The sequence below is a fragment of the Sciurus vulgaris genome, assembly GCF_902686455.1.
Source record: "Sciurus vulgaris genome assembly, chromosome: 15".
Lineage (NCBI taxonomy): Eukaryota > Metazoa > Chordata > Mammalia > Rodentia > Sciuridae > Sciurus > Sciurus vulgaris.
In genome coordinates, this window is record NC_136476.1 from 21,718,596 (window position 1) to 21,738,078 (window position 19,483).

General features: G+C 39.5%; 1 protein-coding gene across 5 annotated transcripts in view; it reads right to left on the reverse strand.

Moving 5' to 3' along the window:
- Positions 1–19,483, reverse strand: part of LOC306645373 (uncharacterized protein) — a 169,342-nt gene that overhangs the window by 116,121 nt on the left and 33,738 nt on the right. The window contains exon 1 of one of the 5 annotated variants that reach the window (XR_013759614.1): positions 1,045–3,764. The exons of the other annotated variants lie outside the window; for them this stretch is intronic. The gene's annotated coding sequence lies outside the window, so the exon portion shown is untranslated. Of the gene's footprint in view, positions 1–1,044; positions 3,765–19,483 lie in introns of those variants that run through there. 5 annotated transcript variants of the gene reach the window in all.

Genomic DNA, 19,483 nt, shown 5'->3' on the forward strand with positions numbered 1-19,483 from the left:
CTATGACCCAGTAAGTCCCCATCGTATGCATGTATTCCAGATCAATGGTTTTTCAAATTGTCAATGGATATGCTTCATCGAATCATACAATCACTTTAATAGATTCCAATTAGCATTTTCTGGGGGTGTGAAATAAACTAGTTTAAATTGGACTAAAACTAAATAGAAAATAAGGGTATTATTTTGAGAACTTTATGTTCCATATACTTTTGCACACATATAAACACATAAATAAACTATACATATATATGCATTGGGTTTCCATGTAAATGTACTTTTTACTTTGGGTATAGACAAAACAATTTGGAAAAAAAAAAAAAAAAACCCACTGTCTTAGAGAAGATTTTGTATGTTAGGACAAGAAAATATGCAAGAATACTCATTGAAACATTGTTTATGATAGTGTAAAATTAGAATCAATCCAAGTGTTCATCAACTGGAGAATAGATAAATATATAGTAGTCTGATTATGAAGTATTATACCACAAAGCAATTCAAATGAATGAACTGAAAGCTAAATTGCTGAAATACAATGTGAAACACATAAGCAGACAGTTGTAGAACAATATGTATAGTGTGCTTTCCTTTATCTAAAGTTTTAATATATGCAAAATGAATAGTACATATTATGGACAGATGCATGTGTTTACAGGAAGTATGAAAGCATGAAAATTCAAAATAGTGTTTATCTCTGGGGTGGGAGGAAGGGAAATGGGATTAAGGAGAAAACTATAAAGAACTTCAACTCTGTCAGAAATGAATCCATCCAAATGTAAGGATTGTCTCAAATTGCATGATGCATATACAGTTTTATTATTTTATTCTTTTGTTGTTTTTGTTGATCAAAAATATATTTCTTAAGTCACAGAGACTGACCTGAAGCCAAATGGCTCATTGCTGGAGTCTTCTAGACTAAGCCTACTGGGCAGGATCCTGATGGATTCTGAGTTCAGTCCTTCTTCTATGTGACTCCCAATTCATTATCTGTGTGCAGATGGAAGGATTTGCCTCATTTTGGTATTAATTTTTGCAATTTATTTTTACCTGAGAGAGATTGTTCCCCGCAGTCCATCAAGGCCACATCTGCTCTGGCCAGAAATAGCACAGAGCACATTGACTCTGTGAAGGCTGAGCTGTTACTTCACTGTCACTTGGCTCTGTTTTCCAGCTTCACTTGTGCATTGCAACAAAATGTTAAGCCACTGAAAGGTCACTAGAGGGACAATCTACACACAAAAAAAAAAAAAAAAAAAAAAAAGAAAAAAAAAGGAGAGAAAGAGAGAGATGGAAACAGAAAGCCAAGGGAGAGGGAGAACCAGCTCTGAATGAGGAAATAGACAAACTCTAGGAAGTGATCAATTTAAATCAGAATATAGCTGAGAAACCACAAAACAAGCATGGGTTTTATTTTAGATGACAGTGACTTGAAAGAGTAGCATTTTTATAGTCTTTAATGGCAAATACACAATCTAACAAGAGGGGATTCGTTAACTTTTTTCTAGTCTGTCTTAAGACAAAAGCCAGAGGACAAACGATACCTTGGCAACGACTGGAAAATCTTAACACAGAGATTTATGATGCTTTGGAAAAGTTCAGGACATCGGTTTTATCATTGTTCCTTTACACACTTCAAGTTACATAAGAGGCTCGGGCTTCTCCACTAAATACTTAATCATAACCTCCAGGTGAGCTTGGGCTTTTCAGGTGGGTGAACTAAAGCTTTCTGCTGTTGCAGAAATTGAAGATAATCCTCAGAGCACAGGACCCAGAACAGATCAGTGCCTGAAATTAGGAGAAAACTGTGTATGGTTGTGTCTTCTGGATACGTCTTACCCTAGAAAGCCCACGGTTAGGGATCATGAACACATTCTGTTTGTACTGCTAGGGAGAACTCGGATTTGTGACAGAACTCCTACAACTCAATCAAGAGCAAATGTAGCAACGACTAGCATGGACCACTCACTGTTCTGAGCGCTTCCTGATCTAATCATTTAGTCTTCACCACCTTCTCAGGAAGGTTCTTACTAGCTCCATTTTACAGATCAAAAAGCTGAAACGGGGAGGTTAGGTATATATTTCAGGTTTCTCAGAAGTTATGGAGCCAAGATTTAGCTCTAGTTAGTTGATTGGAAAATCCTGGACTTTTAAGTGCCACAGTAAGTCTGAGAGGTGACATTTAATAAGGGGAGACAGAGACTGAGATGGTACATTTCCAAGTCATGTTAGGAGCCATGGGGCCCCTGCTTCTGTTACAGGGACTGCTAAAAGGAGGCATTGATTGGAGGACACAGGGATGATGAGAATTCATCACTAAAAATCAGAATCCTTTGTTTAGAACTCCTAATAACCCAAAATATCTGCTTCAGGAATGGGCAGTGACTTTTCAGGGATTCTATATATCCTGTCCTGCCAAAATCGTGGTTAATTTCTGTTATGCATCAAGTCCCAGAGGATGAAAATGGAGATGGACTTGGAAATGCTATTGGTTAAAAGTCAAAAGGTTTAAGTGTGGTTCCAGTATTGCCATTTACTAGCTAAATGGATTTATCCTCCCAGTCTCCTTTTCCTTGTCTGTGAAGAGAAAAAAAAAAAAAAAAAAAAAAAAAAAAATGCCTACTACATAAGATAGCAAGAATAACCCAGACAGAGGCCCAGAGAACTTTGATGGGCATGCTAGGAACTTTTTGTTGTTGTTTTCCCTAAGTCAAACAGCACATTACAGCACAGAGCTAAAAAAGACCCAGGTGAGTCCCAAATTCTTTACTATAGTACAATCATTAACATTGGTTCAGGTCATTTTTCCTTTTTAAAATATTTTCCATAGATAAGAGAAGAGCTATTAATCACCAAGGTCCCTGCCAATTTCAATATTTTGTTTTTGTGTGCTGGGTCTAGGAGCACTGAACCCAGGGCTTCTAAATGGTGGGTTGAGCTCTTCCAGCAACTTTACCCTCCTAAGGCCAACAGCCACATTCCTAAGGTCCCACCAGTCACACAGGACATCTAATTGCCCAGAGATATAATTAGAGTGTTTTCAATTGCTGCCAAGTTCAAGTGTAAGAGAAATGAGAACTCTGTTTTCTACCGTAGCTGAGTGGTTATCTGGTTTAGCAGGCACCCCGCTAGAAGAGGGTGTCATGGTATTCCAACACTTTTGTCCTGGGCAATACCAGACACAGGAGGAATGCAAGACAGGGTCAACTCTGAGGGCAATTCTGGCCCTGTGGTGGCATGTGACCATTTCACTGGTAAGTGTCACTTGAAGATGATGTTGAGTATCAGCTGCAGCAGGCTGTGAGCCACAGCCAGGGGCCTCACAGGTACCCCGCCTAGGCATTGTTCTCTCCACGGGTGGTTCTCAGCATGAGGCACGTCCAATGTGGCAGCTATGACTTGATTGGGTGACTAGAGTGTGGTCTGGAAGCAGCAGTGTGCCAGCTGAATGCTCTGCCAGTCCCTTCCAGAACAGAGCTGATCCCAATCGGAAGGAAGCCAACCCTGACAGCACCAGAGAAAGCCAGCCTCCTGGGGAGCGTTGGCTGGGAATGATGGACCTATTCCCAAGGGGAGAGGAGAGAAGGGATCAGTCACTCTGGACTGAGAATCCACTGCACAGAGCAAACCCCAGCAGTCCCCTCCTCTGGCTCTGACAGCCTACAGCAGATGACAGGAAAACCTGCACGGTGGAACACATAGCTCAGCCAGCAGCTTGGAGATGTGTCAAGAGGCCAGTGAGCTGAGTCGCTGGCACAGTGTCCGTGAGACAAGCATGGGTAGCCTTCCAAGTCACCACACAGGACTCACCACCAGCAATTCATTGTCTTCCGCAGCCCAGGCCCACTCCCGCCTTGAGGCCCCTGGACTGACTGTTCCCTCTTGAGGGATTGAGAACATGCCTCTAGATCACAGATAGGCAGATTGCAGTACACGGGACACATCACTAAGAAGCACCTCAGATAGACGCACCCTTAGTTCACAGGATGCAGGACGCACCTTTAAGAAGCAGCAGAAGCCTAAGAAGATATAGATCTCTGAAAGTGTGTCTCTCTCTCTTAAGCAAAGCCTCTTTCTCTCTCTCCTCTCAAAGCAAATAAGCCTCATTTCCTCTATCCTCTATAAGCAAGCAAGCAAGCAAGGAAGTAGCCCAGAGATAGAAGTAGCTCAGTTTCCAGTCCACCACCCATAAGACCCGCACAAAATGTTGCTGCAGGCGGTGACAAAAATCTGCGGATTTGGTACCGCAAAGAGCCAGCGACACACTTCTAGCACTCACCTTTAGGACACAGGATGTAGGATGCACCTTTAAGAAGAAGCAGCAGAACTCTAAAAAGAAGTAGCATCTCTGAAAGTGTAGCCTCTCCAATAAGCAAAGATTCTCTCTTAAGCAAAGACTCTCTCTTATGCAAAGTCTTTCTCTCTCTCCTCTCAAAGCCTCTCTTTCTCTATAAACTAGGGAGTAAACAAGCAAGAAAGCAGCCCACTAAAAAGAAAAATAGTAGAAGTAGTTCATTTCCAGTCCACCTCCAATAAATACCCGCGCAATTGTTGCTGCAGGCGGTAACAATATCCCGCAACTGTTGCCGCAGGCAGCGACACTGAACAGAAAAATATGCTTCAGGAAGGAAACTTTTTTAATTAAAACTTTTATTGGAGTATAAGATAAAGCTATATGCACAGATCACAATTATATAACTAGATACATTTTCACACTATATGGAGGTTACACTCAAATTGATTTTTGAAGGAAAAGAAAGCATTGGCTAGGGGACAAAGTGAAGAACGCAGCAGGTCCAGCACGTGGACAGAAGGAGACATGTGAGAAAGCAGGTCACATCCTGAACTCTGTGGTAGAGCAATAGAGGAGGATGGGAAATGTGTGGAGAAGATGAGGACTGGGCAGATAAAGTTAGAGTCCCATCATGAAGGACCTTGCTTGCCATCTGGGGAATATATTCACTATCTTGAATGTGATGGAAGCTACAGAATATTCTAGGGCCATGGAATGACAAGATCGACTCATTCATGTGGCTATTTGGAGTCAGGACTGGAGAAGGAAGCTGGAAACATATAAAGGAAGCCTAGAAAAGGGAAAACTACTAGAACAGAAGCTTTATCTGAAAAGGGGAATGGAGTGTGGTAACTCGTAATGGAAAGTAGGTGATCCTTTGAGAAAAGCCTGGCTTTGACTCAACATTCACACCAAGAATCTGGATGGCTTCTAATGGAACACAGAGTACAGAGCAGAGGGGACAGGAGAATGTGTGTATGTGTGTGTGCATGCGGGTGTGTGCGTGCGTGCCTACATGCCAAGTTTCAGTGTGCAGAAACCATACACAGTAATTCATGCAGAAAACTTTTGGGGCCAGCAGACCACCTGCTGACACCCAGCCCAGTGCCGGCAAAGAGACGCTGCTTGAAAGCGGAAAGGCTAAGCATATGTGTGGGCTCAAGCCAAAAAGCTAATGCTGAAGGTCTGAAAGCTCTGCCAGAATCTCACAGCAGTTCCCTGTCCCCTTTAGAGGTCAAGACGCGAGACTGAATGAACACAAGGAAGGTCTAATCCTGCCCAGCTCTCTGCTGAATGCAAGAGAAGATTCGAGAAAGGACTTTTTCACTGATTGAAATTGTAAATTCAACAGGAATATTTTGTGTAAATCCACCTCTTGGGATGGCTTGGTTGGAGCCCAGAAACTTGGTTTTAGGATTTCCTTTGGATACTCAATAAATGAAGAGGTATATAAGATGAAACAGAAAGATGTTATTTAGTAAGTACAATTTTTATTTAAAAAATAAGTTTACTTTTATTCCTCTAAGTATAAAATTGGTAGACTAGGAGAAAGTAGGAAAATTCAGGAAAGCAGAAAATTTGTACCCCAAATTTCACTGGCCAACAAAAACTATTGTTAAGGGAGACCCACCTTCCTTCCTCCTTTCTTCTCTACCTCTTTGTCTCTCCCCCACTATAATATAAAGCTGCTCCCCTGCCCTTTATGCTGCAGTCATTTCCCCGCCTCCCAACTTCTTGTCAGTCTGTGAACATCCTAGCTAGCTATTGGTTCATCAGTCAGCTTGCAAGTATCCTTCTCTGTTATTGGTCCCCTGTTAACCCAGGAAATTTGACTGCTTAAGAATAGCTCCCCCGCCATTTTTTTTTTTTTTCATTCTTTCTCTCTCTTCCTCGCTTTTCACTCTCTCTCTTTCCCTCTCATTTTCTCTCTTACCCTGTAGGAGACATTTTGTTTGCTTAATAAACCCTCTTATGTGGGTTCCCGTGTCTGGAGTGGTTTCTGGGGTCTTAACAGCCACCCACACATACACACGCACATCTATCCCTATTTCTCTATCTTTCCTGGATACCTATGCAAAATAGTTTTGTGATAGTTTATCCAGCATTTCTATATACCTGAGGCACATAGAAAAATGCCTCATGCCCTGTAAAAGGCTCTGGAAGCCTGCATCTGACTGGCATAAGAGAGACTACCCTGTTAATGGAACCAGATTTGGGCTGACTTTTGTGATCTGAATAAATTTATGACAAGTCACTTCATTTCTCTAAGCTGTATTGTTCTCAGCTATAAATTAGGGTAATATAATTGTGACCTTTCTTATTGCTTTAATTCTCTTCTATTTAAGCTGAAATCATTTCTCTATCCTTCATTTCCAGAAAAGCTGGAGAAGACTAGAAGTTTCTCAGACACAGGCACCAAGTCTTATTCAATATTTCCCTTACGAAACAAGTACTTCATGACTGAATGAGGAAGTAGTTGATCGAATAACCTTGATAATTTACTTTCATCAATGGACCAATGAACTAAGAAAAACTGTGATAGAAAAGAGACCTTAAACTGGAAACAAGGGATGGATTTAATTTCTTAAGATGTTTGTGGAGTTTCACTCACCACAGTTCTCTTACCACAGTTCTCTTATTCTACCTATGCTTAGAGGACAAAAAAGTGAAAACTTGGTCTAGAGGCTCTGGCTGGGTAAATGTTTAAGAGTCAATAAATCTGTCAGAATGAATCTCAGATTGAACAACCTCATAGAAACTTTGAGTCTCAGAGTACCAGGCAGCATAAGCAGGGAAGTTACCAAATGCCTGCTTATCCCATGCCCAAGTGCAGAGACGTACCTCATAGGAATAGGAGCAATGTTTCCAAAATGCTGTCTTTGCCATGTGCAAGAAATCACAGGTCCTGCTTCTGGTAGTTAATTAGGACTTCAAGGAAATCACTATTCATGGTAGAAGACAATTCAGTGGTGTCATTCAAAAAGTTTGGTGTCCCATATGCAACAGCTATGCATTTTTAGAAAGATACACAAAACACCAGGTGGTAATGCAGTTTCATTTTTAATTTTTACTTTTTGTCATTTATTTTTAATAATGAAAAACCTGGGAGATAAAAAAAATTCTCATCAATAGGGAACTGGTAAATACATTAAGAGACATAAAATATAATGTACTGTAGGTGCTAAAGCTAGGCAGAGTTCTGCATATTCACATGGAAAGCTAGCTAAGACATGTTTTATTGTCATGACTAAGAGCATGGACTGTGGAACCACACTGCCTAAACTCAAATCCATTTCTAGTTGTGGACATTGGGCAAATAGCTTCACATCTCTGTGCCTCAGTTTGCTCACATAAAGAATGAAATAAACACTATTATTTGAGCCACAAGTTTATTAGTTAATACATAAAGTGCTTATAACAAAACATGACTGATAGCGAAGTTACTAAGTGAATGTCAATTATTGTTAGTATTACAATGGGAAGTAGTGAGCTAATGTTACCTGCTTATATCTGGGGGGTTGAACTTGTGGGGTTTGAGTTGAAGGGATACTTTTAATTTTTATATCATACAGTTGAGACTGGTTTTAGTGAACACAATTCTTTTATTTAAAATAATTATTCAAAGTTACATTAGATAAGAGGGCAGTTATTCTGTAAGTTTGGTACATAAAAGAGACTTTAATGGAATATTATTCAGCCATAAAGAAGAATAATATTATGGCATTTGCAAATAAATGAATGGAATTGGAGAATAGCACGCTAAGTGAAATAAACCAATCCCAAAAAACCAAAGGTCGAATGTTTTCCCTGTTAGGTGAATGATGATATATAATGGGGGTGGAGGGAGTGGGGAATGAGAGAAGAATGGAGGAACTTTAGATTATGTAGAAGGAATGAGAAGAGGGGGGACATAAAAATGGTGGAATGAGACAGGCATCATTACCCTATATACATGTATGATTACGTGAATGGTATGAATCTACATCATGTACAACCATAGAAATGAAATGATGTATCCCATTTGTGTACAATGAATCAAAATTCAGTCTGTAAAAGATAATTTTTAAAAAAATGACAGTAATAACTGATGACTGAATACTTAAGGCATTGTCAATGTGACCAAAACCTTAAATTTAATCCCTTCTATCTATAATATATTTGAAACTTTGCAAAATTTTCTCATATTCATGAGCTAATATAATCTATCACTCTTGTGAAGAGGATTTTCATATGTATTACGAAAGAGAGAGGGAGAGAGAGAGTTTTTTGTTTGTTTGTTTGTGTTTTATTTTTTACCTACAGGAAAACTGAATACTTGACAAAATTGAAGCTCAGAGTGTTAGGTCTTGCTTAAGATCGGATAGTTTCTGAATGACAGAAGTTCATGAAAAGACATGTTTCTAAAACTAAACTCTTTCCACCATTCCATAAGTATTTTGTAAACTGGACTAGTGCAACTAAAACAAAACAGATTTGTAACATGAACACAATCAAATATGTGATTTGGCAAAAAAGTGGGTTATTCATTGGTCTCAGGAAAGAACAACCAAAATATTAGTTCTCGAAGACTACAACAAAGCTCATATAACCACTCCAGGATGCAAATGACCAATGTCTGACAACTGACACAGGAAAACACACACCATAGGCTTTGGACCATAGTGTGAAAATGTCAATGACTGAGCCATCTCTGGCCTCATGAATGATAAACTGATCAAATTGGTGGAATCAAGAGTCTAACTAAAAAGTTGCTGTGTGATCTATTTGAGACCTGTATAACCATGAAAACATTTAAAGCAATAGGCCAAGTAGCCCACTCCCCTTGTGCTCTTAGGCTGATAGGAAAGAAACGACTGAGAAGACCACTCTATGCAGGAGCTCAGGGAAAGACTCTCTGAGGAGGTGACATTCAGGAGAAACAAGAATATAGGAAAAGAATAAGGGCACGAGTGAAGATATGAGAGAAGCTTTTTCTAGAAGAAAAATTGATTCAAAGGCATAAGAAGGAAATGAGCTTGGTGTTTGAGTAACCAATGAAGGTTTAGCAGACCCAGAGCACAGAGGGCCCTGCAAGCCATAGAGATTTGGGAAAGGGCATGACAGAATTTTGAGAATATTAAATGAAGATATGATGTGGCTTACATTTCTAAAAGTTTGTTCTGGTTGCTACATAGAAGACTAGAAGCAGAGATACCAGGTAAGAAGCCATTGCAATAATCCAGGAGAAATCTTATGATATCTTTGTTAAGCTACTAGTCATAGAAATGCAAAGTAGACACATTTAAGATATGATAAAAAGCAGGTTCAAGAGTGTTTATGGATTAGTGAAAGAGAGGATTCTTGGCTTGCACAAGTGGCTGGATGTGGGTGCCATTTTTTAAGTGGGAAGAAAGAAGTATATAGGTGCTGGTTACTGTATGTGATGATAGGAAGGAATCAAGAGTTCCTTAATGGTCACACAAAGTGTTAGTTACTACTGAACATCCACAAAAAGATGTCAATTTGGCAACTAGAGTTAGGAATTTGGAAGTATAACACAGTGGAAAGTCTGAGAGTCTCAGCACATAAAAATGGACTGGTTGGAATCAGATAAAGAGACCAGGTAGGTGTGAAAAGGAGGAGATGAATAAAGGAGCCTGAGGTTTTTTCACAGTAGAGGTCACGTTGAGGAGATGAACCTAGCAAAGGAGAATGGAAAAGAGTGGCCAATATGACAGGAGGTAGAAGAAACCTCAGGAGACTGGCAGCCACAGAAGCTCCTAGGAGCAGAAGACCATCTAGTCTGTCAAATGCTGCTAACAGGTCTCATAAGAACAGAAAACCAAGCATTTGATTCCAAATAAAAGAAATCCTATTAGGACCCAGTAATATCCACAACCACCGTGTTCCTACAGCATTTAACAACTTGGGGAAGAGTCCTTAATAATAAGTTTATTCAAGGGGTCTGGAAAATAAAATTGAAAGACAGGACTTTCTTGAGTGACTGTCCTAAGATGCAGAGAACCTCAAGTATATGCAATAAGAAGGTAAATAAATGTGGTTTTAGCAGAGTCACTAAGACAGACAGATTGATGTACTTCAAGGTGAAATTATCTTAATAAGTAGACTGAATCTACATGCAATAACTGCACATCATCAGGAAGTAAGAATTATACATAAGTTGGTACCAGTCCAGCAGTTAGGTTTAACAATAGCCGTCATGTATTAGTCACAACCTCAACAACTGATGTTTGGGTATATGACACACTGAGAAATGGTTCTGTATGATAGAACTGTCTTCATTTAGGACAAGAATGAGTGTAGCCTGATTAGGGTAGAGAAAGAGCTTTGTGGAGATGAGTCAACATGAACCTAGAAACTCCACACTGAAAGTGAATAACCGTTCAGTAGTGGGGAGAGAAAAGGAGGCAGAAGACAAACCAACTAAAATGACTGGGAGATAGAATCCTATTACAGAGATAGCAGAGCTCTAGGAATTAAAGTATCTAACATCAAATTTTAAGTGTTTTGTATTGCTATAATATAATATGTCCTCAATCTTATCAAATCTTTTATGCAACTTTATGCAAAAAAGTACCTCATGTTCCTAGAGAAAAGACCTATAGTTACTAACATTTAGGAATTTCTGAATTAAAAAGCCAATTCCTCACCCCAATATCCTGCAGTGTACCTTAGAGTGGATAAGCAAAGAGAATAGAACTTCTATCACCAATTTTTTTTTTTTTTTTTTTTTTACCAGGGGGATTGAACCCAGGAGCATCTTACCACTGAGCCACATCCCAAGCCCTTTTTATTTTATTTTATTTTGAGACAGGGTCTTGCTAAGTCACTTAGGGCCTCACTAAATTGCTGAGGCTGGTCTTGAATTTATGATTCTCCTGCCTCAGCCTCCTGAGTTCTGGGATTACAGTCACATGCCACCATGTCCAGCTTCTTTCAACATTTTAAAACCTGTTAGAATACGAACAGATAGCCCATGACAATGTGGCATGTAAGGAAAGACTCTCACATAAAAGATACAAACATCAAAGCATAAGAAAGGAAAGAAACAGAAGAAAATACCACACCAGAAAAAAAGAAAGCTGTAATCGAAATTACTTAATGACCTCAGAAACATAAAATAAACCACCTATCCTTAAAACAAAGTTAGGATGCTATTAAGAAAAAGGAATAAACAGAGATTCTTATTAGAAAAAGAGAGGGTTCTTAGAAATTTAAATGTGATAGCTGAAATTGTGTGTGTGTGTGTGTGTGTGTGTGTGTGTGTGTAAAATTTAGGAATACAGCCAATAAAATATCTCATAACCTTTTTATTTTTAAGAAAGAGATGAGACTAGAGAGTCAATGTAGGAGTTTCAACACCCGAAAGAGAAAAATGAAAGAGCAAAATTACAGAAACATTTTCTGAAGCATATGTCTCTAGATTGAAAAGCCCTATTGAGAGCCCAACATAATAAAGGAGAAAAGACCCATCATTTCTGTAAACTTGCGTCCATCAAGGAGAAAGAAAAGTTTTCAAAAAAGTAAACATTAAATTTCAGCACCATTTAATGTGCTGAAAACAGTGCCTTGAATAGTATGGGCTATTGCAAGAGCTAAGGAAACGTATAGAGAAAGCTGAGTAAATTCACATATAAATGATCAAGTCATAAGAATGGCAGTGAATAATGCACTCATGCTATCGATGGAGAATACAAACATTTTCTGACATTTAAGATCTAAAAACACATTGCCACCCATGCACTGTTTCTCAAGAAGTTTTCTACAAGATGGACCTAATCTGAAGTGAGCAATGAAGATAAACCAAGAAAGAAGAATGTTATTTAAAAGAGAGATATAGATATATATATAGAGAGAGATATAGATATAGATATAAACATATATATATAAACATATATATATATATAAACAAAAAACAAAACAAAAAATGGGGTGCAGTGATGGACCCATAATCCCAACCTCTAAAGAGGCTGAGTCAGAAGGATCACAAGTTCAAGGCCAGCCTCAGCAACTTAGAGGGGCTCTAGCAACTTAGTAAGAACTTGTCTCAAATGAGTTGGGATGTGGCTCAGTGATTAAGCTCCCCTGCATTCAGTCCCCGGTATCAAAAACAAACAAATAAACCCCAACTGATTAAATTATATAGTACATTCACTTGTGTAGACAGTTATATACCAAGAGGCCATCTTGCTTATGCCTGGCAGCATGAATGCAGAAGCTTGGGTGCAACACAGCCCAGTTCCAGTCCTGCTATTAAGATCTTACATGAGCCAGTACACTGCTCTGTACTCATGCTTCCCATCTATAAACTATGCATCATAGAGTTAACCTCAGGGAGTTACTACAAACATTAAATACAGTGCTACATTTAATGTGCTGAATAATGTGGGCAGTGGCAAGAGCTGAGAGATGTAACATATATGGAGAAAACTGAGTACTTTTTTAAATGAGCAAATTATCTGTTCTAGGAAAATAATAATTGAATAAGAAAAGAGTTGTAATAGCGGCATGTTCCTTGGCTCAGTAGTAAATATTTCCATTGTCAGAATAATGCAAATACTGAAAATTAAAATGGAATTGAGCTGGAAGAAAGCAGGAAGTGTCCAAGAATATAAGAGACAAATCTTATCTAGCATAAGAGGAAAGTGAGTAGAGGTAGCATTCTATTTAGAATATGGAATTACATGTTAAAAGAATGGCTAAATATGTTTGAAGTAGTGCTGAAAGAACAGGACTTGGTTAATTAAGGCCATTTGGCTATCAAAAAAATAAATAATAATAAATAAGAAGAAAAAAAGTAGGGATATAGGAGGACCAGGGGTTGCTGCAGTAATTCAAGAGCAACAAGTTCTAAGAGAGGCCTCAAGGTCAGGGTTGGTGGAACTGTCTGTCCACCATGGGGTTCACATGGCTAGGAAACAATCCCAGGAAGGAAAGAACTACCCTCTTCAGCATTCCATTACATAGGCCCATAACACAGCTCCCCATTTCCCTGGACGTTCCCTTCCTGTGTGGAAAACAGACCCACAGGCAAAGCCTAATTATGAGGAAGGGAAACATTTTTTCTTTTCTTTTTTCTTCTTTTTTTTACTTCTATCACCTAAATATGAGTTAAGTTTGCCTTAATAATACAATCACTCTTAAAAAGAAAAAGAATAAATTCTTGTCTGAAATTATATTTTCGAAGTAGGAAGTCAATTCATGATACAAAACATATTTAAAAGCAGGCAATTGACATATAAATAAAGGCATAAATACCTCTGTTCTGTGAAATGAAATCGATTTTGCTAAAGAACAATTGAAAGGATGAGAGAGAAGATGCACAGGTTATCCACATGGGGATAAAGCTGAAGGAGCCTAATTGTGCCTGGGCACTCACCCCCCACCTCCATGCCCTTTCAAAGTCAAGCCCAGCTGTGAGCATCCTGATGATTGTGAACATTCAGTGTCAAAGGCACTTTTCTTCATCAGTGATTCATCACCAGGGCGTGTGCTCATCCCCAGGAAGGCCCCTTGGAGGTACTCAGGGCTCACACTGACTTAAGCCACAAGACCAGCCCGCTTGGAGGAAGTCCCATCATTAGACACTTTCCTGCCAGGGAGACAGATGTGTTGGATTTCAATGAAAGAGCTGAAATTTCAACAACAAAGCTGGAGACAGCTGCTCCAGAAACCCAGAGGGAGACCTAGGGGTCTTGTGTTGTTTATTGTAACATGGCAACACTCTTGTTACTGCCAACACTTAGCAGAGGCCCAGGCCCTTGGTGCTGGGCCTGGAGATGATCAGATTTCCAGCTGTGTCCAGAAGAAGCAGTAAGAAACAGTCCCAGGGGCACCTTGCTTGGGTCACAGGAACACCAAGAAATTACTAGAGAATAAAATCCTGCAAAATAAGCCAATGGACGATTATGGCTATGGGAAGTGAAGATTGTGTAAGAAGCAAAATAAATGTAGATGATTTTTTTCATGTGAAAGTATGAGTAAATTTCCTTAGGTGTAAAATTCCTGTGAGTTTTGATGCTTTCAACACTGAGCCAGGAGCACTGAGTTTGGGGTCTTCATTCCTTTGAGCATTTCTCTACAAAACCAATTCATGTTAGCCAGTTCTTCTAGAAAAATATTTCGGTTTATTTTCTCATTTTCTTCCCCTAGGTTAGAGTAATGGTAAAAAGAAGGGGAGACGGAGAAAGGAAACAGATATTTATTATCTATTTTGCCAAATGCTGTCCTGTGCTGAGCATTGTGTTAATAGCTTTGATCACACAATCACAAAAATTTTTCATAATCCTAAGCAAGGAATTATGATGATACCCATTTTAACATGAATAACTTGAAAATCAGTTTACAATATGTCTGAATCACCAGGCTAATGAGTAGTAGGGCTGAGATGAACGCGGAATCTTTCTAAATCTTAGATCTATGTTGATTTGACAATCTGCACTCCTGGGTTCATTGCAACACTGTCACAATAGCCAAGAGATGAAATCAAACTAAGTGTCCATCGATGGACGGGTGCATAAAGAAGTGTGACACATACACACAGCAGAATGTTCTGCAGTCTCAAAAAAGAGAAGGAAATTCTGTCATTTGCCACAACGTGGATGACGTTGCGCAAAGTGAGTAAGCCCAGCACAGAAAGACAAATATCACGTGATCTCACTTATAAATGGAATCCCCAAAATCAAACTTGCAGAAGCAGAGAGTGGAGGGGTGGTAGTAGGAGGGGGAAGAGGTTTGGGGAGGTGTTTTCCAGAACACACATTTCAGTTAGGCAGAAGGAATAAGTTCAAGAGATCCACTGCACAACATGGTGACTATGGCTCATCACCATGCTATGTATACTTGAAAATGAATAAGAGAGTGCAGGTGTGTTCCCATCACAAATAGTATTTGGTTTTCTTGATATAATTATCTTGATTGAGATTTTCCACAATATAGCTATTTCAAATATATTATATGCCATAAATGTGTACAATTTTATTTGTCAAGTTAAAAAAAGATAATAAAAAAGTAGAAGTAAATGAGGAAAGAAAGAAAAATCTATTCCCCTCCTTTCATACCATGCTCCTTCTGATAAACCCCAAACACGGACCTTTGTTTTCTCTTACACAGTGAGGCAGAGCTGGTGCTAACAAAGACAATGCATCCCCTTTATCCTGGTAAGCCATATAGGAGAGTTCATAATTCAAACCGTGAGAGTGAATGTGCTTATCTCTAGTTTATCAATTAAGATCCCTGCTGCAACACATTTCTCTATTTTGCCAAGTATTTAAAAATCTTCTTTATTCATTGCTTCTCACCTTGCCCAACTAAAATTGGCAAGCACCGTTATCCTTACTTAATAACCCGAGTTACCGAGGGAATAGCCTGGATTAGAAGCTATGCTACCCAAAGCTCATGGATAAGTGTTCTGTCTCCTGTCTAGACTCAATGAATAATTCAGAGGTCTAGTGGGTGGAAATCCAGTTAGGAGTCTGGCAGATTTGATTGCTTTCAAGCTGTGCTTCCAGGACACTACTCCTGTCCTCCTCCCTGATTGCTTCTCCTTAGGGGGAAACTTCTCATTCTCCAATCCCTTAAGAGCTGACATAACATAAGGTGCTAGTCCCAGCCCTATTCCTGATTCTCCTCATTCATTCATTCAGCCAAAAAGGATTTGAGCTCCTATTATGTGTGCATGCCAAATGCCTGTTGGCTTTTGGGTCTATTTCTGGCTCTTCCCCTTGCTCCCTAATGACCTGTTAGCTTCTGGTTACTTTACAACCCTGTCCAGGCAGCCCCTGCTATGGTTCTACAGGAGGTCAGACAGTGGGCTCCAAAGACACACTTTCTTCACTGTCTTACCAGCCCTGGGGGATATCATCTTGTAGGTTGTTACTAACCTCTGGTCCCCTATTGCTCTTTGTCTGGCTTCTCAGATTTCCCATTACCCTTTTAACCAACTATGGGTATGACACACCCATCTGTTTGAAAGCCCTAGAGGGATATTTTACTGGCTGGATTCTGATGAACACAACATTTTCAGCTACAGCTAGAGAACGAATCCTGACATATTGGCAGGAAAGGAATTTATTACAAAAGATATCAGAGAACTTCAAGAATCTCTGAGAGGACCGCAGAACCAAGTTCAGAGAAAGGAGAGCAGTGCTCAAAAAATCTCAAAGCAGAACTTTTCCATGAAGTCACTGTCACCACCATGCTTTATATCTAGGGTTGCACACAGGTGCTTCTGATTCTAGATGCTGGAAGCTACCATTAGAATTGTTGTCTCTGCCACCATCTGTCAACAGAATCAATTCTGGGCATTTCCTACCTCTTTATGATATTAGCTTCCAACTTAGAGACTGGCATGGATACAGCTGTTGAGTACAAGTGAAATGTCCAACCTTGGCTTCAAGGAAAGCTGGGGATGCAAATGTAACCAACAGCTTCAGTCCCCATCATGGGAGATGGGCTTGTCATAGGAAGCAACATTCCCTAAATACAGGACAGGGGTTTAAATGCAGAGGCGATGTTTTAGTTTGAGCAGATCCTGAGATAAGAATTCAAGTGTAAGTAGTTTTTTTTGGAAGAAGGGACATCCCAGAAAATGGGAGAAAAGGAAACGAGGGAAGTAAGATGAGAGAGAAAACAGTCCATGGATGGTAAGTTTTCACTATGGATGACCACTGGGAAGACTCGGAGCCACACCCCGGAGGTGTTCCACCAAGGGGCCAGGGATCCTGGGTACCACCCACTTGCTACCTGGCACTATTGAGGATAGCTGGGGGTCGGGCTTAATTCAGCCTCCTTCCCTCTTCTGTGAGCTGAGTGGGCTTCAGAAACCAGAGAAAACTGAGGCAAATTATAGGTACTGGCCATTGAAAGTTGGCTTATGTAAACTGAAAAGTTAAAGAAGATATGGGCAATACCACCTGCATCTGCTGTTGCAGGAGAAAAGACAACTAGTAAAGATTCACAGGCCCTAGGAACTGCTGAGAATCTAGGATACACCGGTGAACAAGAGGGAACTGTTCCGGGCCTCACTAAGCCAGTGGTCTTGAGATTCAGACTCATAAACAAGCAGATATAAAAATGGCAGTGCACAGAGAGGTAGAGCTAGACTTCTGGCCTCTAATATCCAGGAGGATGGGAATAGTATCCAACTCATTCCTGAACTCCATTGCCTAGAGTGGTATTACTCCATTCATGCTTACTAGCCCTACCCTGAACGGTCATTTGGACTTAATAACAGTTGGAAGATTTTTGCAGCCCTAGTGTGTCACTCTCATTATCTCTGTTTCTTATTATAATCCAACAAGGTAGATATGCCCCCATTTTACAGCAGAGTAAGTAGAGGCACCCCAAATGTCTCCTACCTGCCTGACTACTCCTAATCGTTCTTCATATCTCAGCATGAATGTGGTTACTCTGAGAGGGCTGCACAATATGCCCCATCTCAAGGTGAGGTTATCGCTATCACAGAACCATCTTCGTTTTGTAATTGGCAACTCATTCTCATATATTCTCGTGAGCCGAGCTCTTTGAGAGCAGAAACTGGGTCCGTTTTGCTCAGCCATGACTGCTCAGCGTCCTGGCTCTTGCTAGCATGTACTACATGCACAGATCTCATTTACTCTGATCACTTTTTGAATGATTTGAATAAGTAAATAGGCTCAGAGATGTTAAATAATGTGACCAGTCACAAAGCTAAGAGGAAGCAGAACTGAGGCTTGAACTGCAGTCCCCCTTGTCCTCAAATATCTCCCATAATTTGCTAAGCAACATATCATCTATGGCGATATAAAATCACAGTTGGTTAAATGCTGCTATATTAAAGCCAAAAGGAATGGACTGAAAGTGTCTAGGAACTTCTCAGAATCATCAGGCTGAGGAATTACTAAGCAGAACACAAGCTAGAAGGAGGACAATGTCCCTTAGAGAACAAGGTCCCAGATCCAAGACTTTGACTTGACTGGACAAGATTTAAAATTTTCCTAAAATTTAATATTCTAAAATTCTAATGTTTTTAGTCTAATCTCTAGGTAAAAGAAAGATTGTTCCCTCCAGCACTGATAACTAATTGACTTCATCCGCTAACTAAAATAATTTTGAAATCTTGGAGATGAAGTGATTTTTAAGGCACCTGATAGGGTTTTTCATGCTGCCTTAGCCATTGCGGAAAAGTCTTTTCAAATTCCCAATTGTCAGAATATACATTCGTGTCAGAGCCACATTCAAACAGAAGAGGAAGAAGGAGATAATGGTTTGGAAAATTTCAAAGGATTTCTTTTTCTGTCTTATTTAACCAGACAATGTTCTCATTCCTTCTATTCTGCAAAGTCAGTGAGAGCTATCCATCCTCCAAACATTCACTTCCCACTCGTCCTCAATTCTGTAATGACCAAGAAGCAACACAGATTTAATAGCAGCCTTTTGGTGCTAGGGGTAGGCTTTGCAGGTGCAGGTGGAGGTGGGAGATGGATGAGACAGGAAACCCTACATGATGTGTTTGGAAATAACAATGTGGCCCCAGGAAAGACTTAATATTGAAAAAAACATCTGATTATACCTAAAATCTTGGAAGATAAATAAAATCTTCCAACTGGTATTTATGAACTAGTATTATGCCCCAAAGATATTTCTAGAAACAACTAAAATATGATGGCAAAAACAAAAGAAGACTTCACATCAATTATATTTTTAAAGTAAAAATATATTTTAAAAATTTCCTTGAAGCACTTAAAGTATTTGACTTTCTAAAACTAGTAAGTTGAAAAATTACCACATGAACCAATATATGTATACAAAATGTGAGTGCTTCGATAATTAGTTGTGCTTCCTTAGTAAAAATTGAATAGATCTAAGTTTCACTTTAGATGTATTTCTTATGGAGAAAATATGCCCGTGCCCCCCATCAGCTTTCAAATGGAAATTTATGAGTGCAGAAATCAGATTGACAGTCCATCAGTCAGACACCCCTTGACCTGATCGCTGATTCTGAAACTCAGAAGTGAACCTTGGGTTGTATTTCATGTTTTTCACCGCTTCACTAATTTCTAGCACAGTGCTCCCAAAGAGGATTAAAATGATGGCAAAACACCCTTGTCAAAGATCAACATTGCATGAATCCTTCAAGGATCTCAGCATATAATCTGAGATAGCACAATGAGCATCAAAAGCCAGACAAAGATGTTGAATACATATATATATCAA